Below are 6,222 nucleotides of genomic sequence, written 5' to 3' on the forward strand. Positions count from 1 at the left end.
GCCGTGGGCCCCCGGGCCCCCCCCCTGCTGCCGCTCCGGTGTTACGTGAGCCAACGCACCAGCCCGGCACCCCCAACCCGCCTCGCCCAGCACAGGGAAGCCCAAGGAATGTCATTTGGGAAAGCCTGGGCTGGTGAACCGTGCTCTCTGCTTCTCCAGCACTAAGGCAGCACTGAGGTCTTTGACTAGAAAAAGTTTAAACATCAAGTAAGACGAATCATAGAATCATAGAATCGTTAGGGTTGGAAGGGACCTTAAAGATCATCTAGTTCCAACCCCCCTGCCATGGGCAGGGACACCTTCCACTACACCAGGTTGCTCAAAGCCACATCCAGTCTGGCCTTGAAGACATCCAGGGATGGGGCATCCACAACATCTCTGGGCAACCTGTTCCAGTGCCTCACCACCCTCTCTGTGAAGAATTTCTTCCTGATATCTAATCTAATTCCACACCGGAGAGGGAAATCATGGAAGAGCAAAGCGCTCCTGAGGCAAGCAGGGGGGAGCCTGGGGAGCTCGGCAACGCCAGCACAAGGCGAGCACCTCTGACACCCAAGCAGGTCACTGCACCTTTAGCCTCCAAAATCCTTCCTGCTTGACAGAGATTTGCTCCCATCTCCCGCTTTTCACATGGCTGTCACTGGAGCGAGGAAGAGGCGCGCAGCGCGAGCTCAGGGCCCAGTCTCCCCATGGCCACACTGCCACTTGCAGAAAGACCAAAAATCTGAGAGAGAATTTGTATCCAGAGAATACAGAGAGAAATGTATCCAGAGCAGTGTGGCCAGCAGGTCGAGGGAGGGGATTCTGCCCCTCTCCTCTGCTCTGGTGAGACCCCCCCTGGAGTGCTGCGTCCAGCTGTGGAGCCCTCAATATCAGAAGGATATTGACTACTTGGAGCGAGTCCAGAGGAGGCCACGAAGATGCTCAGAGGGCTGGAGCCCCTCTGCTATGACGAAAGGCTGCAAGAATCGGGCTTGTTCAGCCTGGAGCAGAGGAGGCTCCGAGGAGACCTCATTGCAGCTTTCCCGTACCTGAAGGGGCTACAAGGGTGCTGGGGGAGGACTTTTTACAAGAGCCTGTAGTGACAGGACAAGGGGTAATGGGTATAAATGCAAATCAGGGAGGTTTAGATTAGATATCAGGAAGAAATTCTTCCCGCAGAGGGTGGGGAGGCACTGGAACAGGTTGCCCAGAGAAGCTGTGGATGCCCCATCCCTGGAAGGGGCCAAGGCCAGGCTGGATGAGGCTTGGAGCAACCTGGTCTAGTGCAAGGTGTCCCTGCCCATGGCAGGGAGTTGGAACTAGATGATCTTTAAGGTCCCTCCCAACCCAAACCATTCTATGGTTCTATGAATCGGAACTGCTCTGCCAGCCCCCAGCGAAATCCCGACATACACCTGCACCTGCCCGCCCACAGGAAAACTGCCACAACTCACAGTTCAGTTAAACGGCAAGAAATCCCGACCATGAAAAGGCACATCCTGACCTTACGTCGTGTGGGTTTCTATTCTTCATTTCAAAACTCGGCTAAAAAAAACACCTACCAGCGACATTTTGGTAATTACTATCCTAAACACAAATATGGGGAAATACAAAAGCAGTTTAACAATGACCCCCATATGCAGGTCATGGACTAGAGCACCTGACACTGAATTCCTCTCGGTAAGGAACACCGAAAGCAGCTCCTAAGTTCCCATTTCTGCAGTTTCCCTTCAGCAAACACAGCAACAAACGCTCTGTCCTACCACAAGCTGATCTTGCCCAACATCAGCTACAGGAAGGAAAGCACATCTGTCAAGCCTTTTTTTTTTTTTCATCCTTTCTACAAATGGCGTGAACCTGCGCTGCAACATACGCAATACAAGAGTGATCCCAGACATTCCAGAGGCTGCTCCCACCAGGCACGGACGAGTTTAATGGGCAGCCCCTCACAGAGAACGTTGCTGAGGAACCTGACCGGTGAAGACAACCGTCTTGATCCCACAGTGACACATGGACTGAGGAGGATTAAAGTTGGGGTTTAACATTTAACTGGGACAGGTTGCCCAGAGAAGCTGTGGATGCCCCTTCCCCGGAAGTGTCCAAGGCCAGGCTGGATGAGGCTTGGAGCAACCTGGTCTAGTGGAAGGTGTCCCTGCCCATGGCAGGGGGGTTGGAACTGGATGGGCATTAAGGTCCCTTCCAACCCACACCATACCGGGATTCTGTGATTTAAAGAGCCTCTCCAGGTTTTACCAAGCACCACTTTGCACAGCATTTTACACACAAATCTCAGCCGTTCCTTTTCGACTGAAGACTTTGAAGAAGGGAGAGGTGAAGCGCCTTCCTGCATCAGTGACAGCTGGGAGATAAGGCCAGGGATTTCTCCGCACCCGACCTGGGCCAACAGAAGCCAGACAGCGTTACAGCACCGCACTTGTGGGCTGGTAGTGCAAATCACAGAGGTCAGAAACGCCATCACTGAGCACCACACAAACCCATCCAGTCCCCTTGCAAAGATGCAACCTAGACCTAATCATCAAAGCCTTGCCCATCCAGACAGAAAATCCACACAGCAAGAAAACAGCTCCACAGGCTTTGAACCATGCCAGAAAACTGCTGAGCCATCGCCAGTACGCCCCACTCCAGAACACGGGATTCCAAGGCAGGGTGCTGAAAGCCTTGCTCTGCCTGTCTCACTCTAACACCAGGATCATCAGAGCAGACACAGAACTCGGACGTCCAGACCTGGACACAGCTTTCTGCCCTGGGTTCAAAAAGCATCCACCTCCTAAGCATCTCCTGGCAGCTACCATCAATCCCAGCAAACCAAAGAGCTGGTTTCCTTAAGATATTTACGAGAGATGGATTATGCTTCTTTTATGTCTTTCAGCATACTCAGGACCTAGACTTTAAAGACAGACCTATTTTTCTCCTCTACAGCTCTTGAAGAGATGCTTTTAGGACTGACGGTGGTTCTTCCCTCCCACTTACACAGCACGCTCTCAAAGCACTTCACACACATTCAATAATCTTTTCATCCTGGTCTGAAGCAGGTGGGGTTTTAGTCATTTTGCAGATGGAAAAAGCACTTCAGCCAAGTCAGGATCAGAATCTGTTACCTCCAGATTCCCAATCCCGCACAGGCTCACATCCCATTGCTCAGCCCACTACGGCAGCCGTGGAAATACCACATCAGTACATGCTACCACCCCAGCACCTTCCTCCGCTTTCAGCGAGCCCCGCATTTCCACAAGCCTCCAGGTAACCACACTCTCGCCAGGCAGGTAGTTGCAGCAAAGACACTGGAATAGATTGCCCACGTAAAGTATCACACCTTTCAGAACCCAGCTCCTACCTCCCCTACGGACCAGATGCATCATCCAGTTCCCTCCTCACCCGACAAGTTTGGATTTACTGAGCTGCATTCAGAGGGGAAGAAAAGGGAATGCCTGGCACACGCAAACAGCGGCACACAGGGCAAAGCTCAGTCCTCCTGCTGCTGCTGATCTCCGAACAGGCACGGAGACCTCTCTTCACCACTGTCTCTCAGTGGTTGGGACCATAAGAGCACTGTATGAGAAATAATGATTATCTATTAAGAATATCTGAACACTACACTCCTCAAGAAGTTTAGAACAGTATGGAGGGCAAAAAAAATGGGAATAGTGCTAAGTCCCACTGATTCCTCTTTTCACCTCCCCTCTGCTCCATCTGGCACATGTCCATAGCCTCCTCCCACCACGGCCTAGCAAGGCCAGCTCCACTCCCCCGTTTTCAAGGGCTACTTTCAAGGCCACAGAAGATCTACTGAGAGTTTTGGAGTCGCTGCCAGCCCTATGGTGATCCTCAAACATCAAAGCCAACATCAGCTTTGAATCAGTATCATTAGCAGGCTGGTTCTTTAGATGTTTTCCTTTTTCTGGGCACTATCCCAGCAAACACAGATCTGCACTGCAGTGCTGGGTGCAGATACCCACCTGCTCTGGCAAAAAAAAATATGTTTTTAAAGCTTATTTATCGAGTGATGTGATTAAATAGGTTAAATATGCCCAAGTGTGCTGTTATGAGGCTACTTTAAAACAAGGCAGGCGGTTTCACTGACATGGAGCAACTTCTGTAGGAGCAAGAACCTGCTTTCAAGAAGATGGTTGCCTGGTTGCTAAACTACTACACCCTCTAGCGTAAATCTTAAACACATCCTTCCAGGCTAGACGAGCTTCCAGAGGAAAACATGGCAACACTCCAACCTAAACCCTCCAGATGAAGCTAAGCCATAGCACTGCCTAAAAAATAACTGCAAACGCGTCTCCCACTCCCGCAGAAATCAGGCACCTTGCACAACCCCACTCACGCCCTTTCTAAAAGGCAGCGTCTTGCAGCATCTCACTGTCCATTTCTCAGTCTAAATCAAAACAGAAAAAATGGCTGAAGTCCAACACACGGCTGAGGCAGACTTTACAATCCCAGGTTATGACAGCTGTACCATGCATCAGATGCCAAGAGTTTGGGAATGAGGGCAGGAGCACACGCTGAGAGGAGTAGGAGGCAGCGGGCTGGACGTTAAGCCTCACCATCCTGCTTCTTTCACAAGTGGCAGACACTTCACCTCGGAAAACTAGACTCGTGCTTACAGCTTTTGTTTTTCAAAAGCCAGCGCTTCTCTAAGAGCCATGACACAGTAAATAAACCACTCTCACTCCCCAAAACACAAGCTCTCTCTCCTGGGTCACTAACACATCCAAGCCAGGCCTAACAAGATTAGCACTGGGATCATTTCTTTCTTGTCATTCACACTCAGCTCTTACATCAACACTTTTTAGCCAGTATCAGAAGCTGCACACACTTTCCAGGTGCACCACGAGGTTTTACCAAGACCAACCTTCACTTCCCCATTTCGAAAACCAAAAGTAGTACTTGCTTTTATTTAGTACAGCAGCATCTGCTTCAGGTGGGAGACTGAAATAAGCAAATCTGGTTCCAAAACCGACACCCTACAGATATTTAAAGACAACCAGGAATAGTACACTGAAAGATAATTATAATACCAAACACCCGGTGGACTATTCTAAAGGGTTCTAGGGAGCTTTTCAAATTCAAAAGAACAGTGAAAGAGGCAAAAACTTTTGTATGATATCTGCCTGCCTGCCACAACCCGGCGCACGCTTCCTTTATTTTAAACAGTTGTGGTAAATTGACCTGGTAACCAGGAGACACAAAGAATTAATTGTCTTCCAAACTTGCAGATAACCCAAAGTTAAGCAAGCACAGAAAATCACAAGTTGTCCTTTATTTTGACAACTTCTGCCCCAGGCTGTTAGACCATACATACTACCAGGTATACCTCACTGAAAGAACAAAGCTTTAAGAAAGCAAGCAGCATTCTTCTAGGGAGAAGAACAAAGGCTTTTCTCTCCAAATAAAATAAGCAGATCAGCAAATACTGTGAGTAAAACACCACGAGTTGCTGGAAGAACAGAGAACAATAGCTCATGAGCTTCTTTCTGGCTAAGCTTCATCCGAGAAACCTGGCAGCACTTCATGCCTTACTCAAGTGCCTCACTCTGAGGGGGCCTGGCTCACGGCAGCCCCCCCGCAACACCCCACCAGCAAGACCTGCCTCGCAGCATTGGGCAAGCGAACGCATCACCTCCAGCTCCCAAAACCTATGCACCTCCTGAAGGGCTGTGACAGCACAGCAGTTCTTCGCAGAGGTTTGAAAGACTGCCCTGACACCTCACTGCCACGTGAGCTGGGCTGCCTGGAGGGACAAAGAAAGGGATGAGAACAGAGCTGCCCTTCTGCAGCCTCCATCCTGCTGCCGAGACAGCCTGTCCTCAGGCAACGGGACATTATTTGCAAAGCCGCCTCCCCCCATCCCCGCGTCAGAGCAACCGCAGGACGACGACGAGACTCCCCCATCTCTCACCCGGTGAGGCAGAGAGGGCCCTTCAACCGAACGAGAGGTGACAACCCTCGAGAACCCGCGCGGGGCTGAGCACACACACACGAGAGCTCGAGGGCGAGGGGGACCCACCTGCCCCGCCCGGACAACGATGCCAAAGCCCCGTGGGGTCACCCCACCCGAGACGGGCTTGAGGGCGGGAACACACGCGCCCCGGGAGCAGGCCGGGTTGAGAGTCGTCGGAGGCAGAGCCAGGCCCTGAAAGGTGGGAAGCGCGAGGAGAAGGCAGGGCAGGGGCCTGCCTTTCCCGGGCGGGGACAGGCAGCTGGAGAGCAGTG

Source organism: Eurypyga helias, unplaced genomic scaffold (genome assembly GCF_000690775.1).
Source record: "Eurypyga helias isolate BGI_N326 unplaced genomic scaffold, ASM69077v1 scaffold42690, whole genome shotgun sequence".
Lineage (NCBI taxonomy): Eukaryota > Metazoa > Chordata > Aves > Eurypygiformes > Eurypygidae > Eurypyga > Eurypyga helias.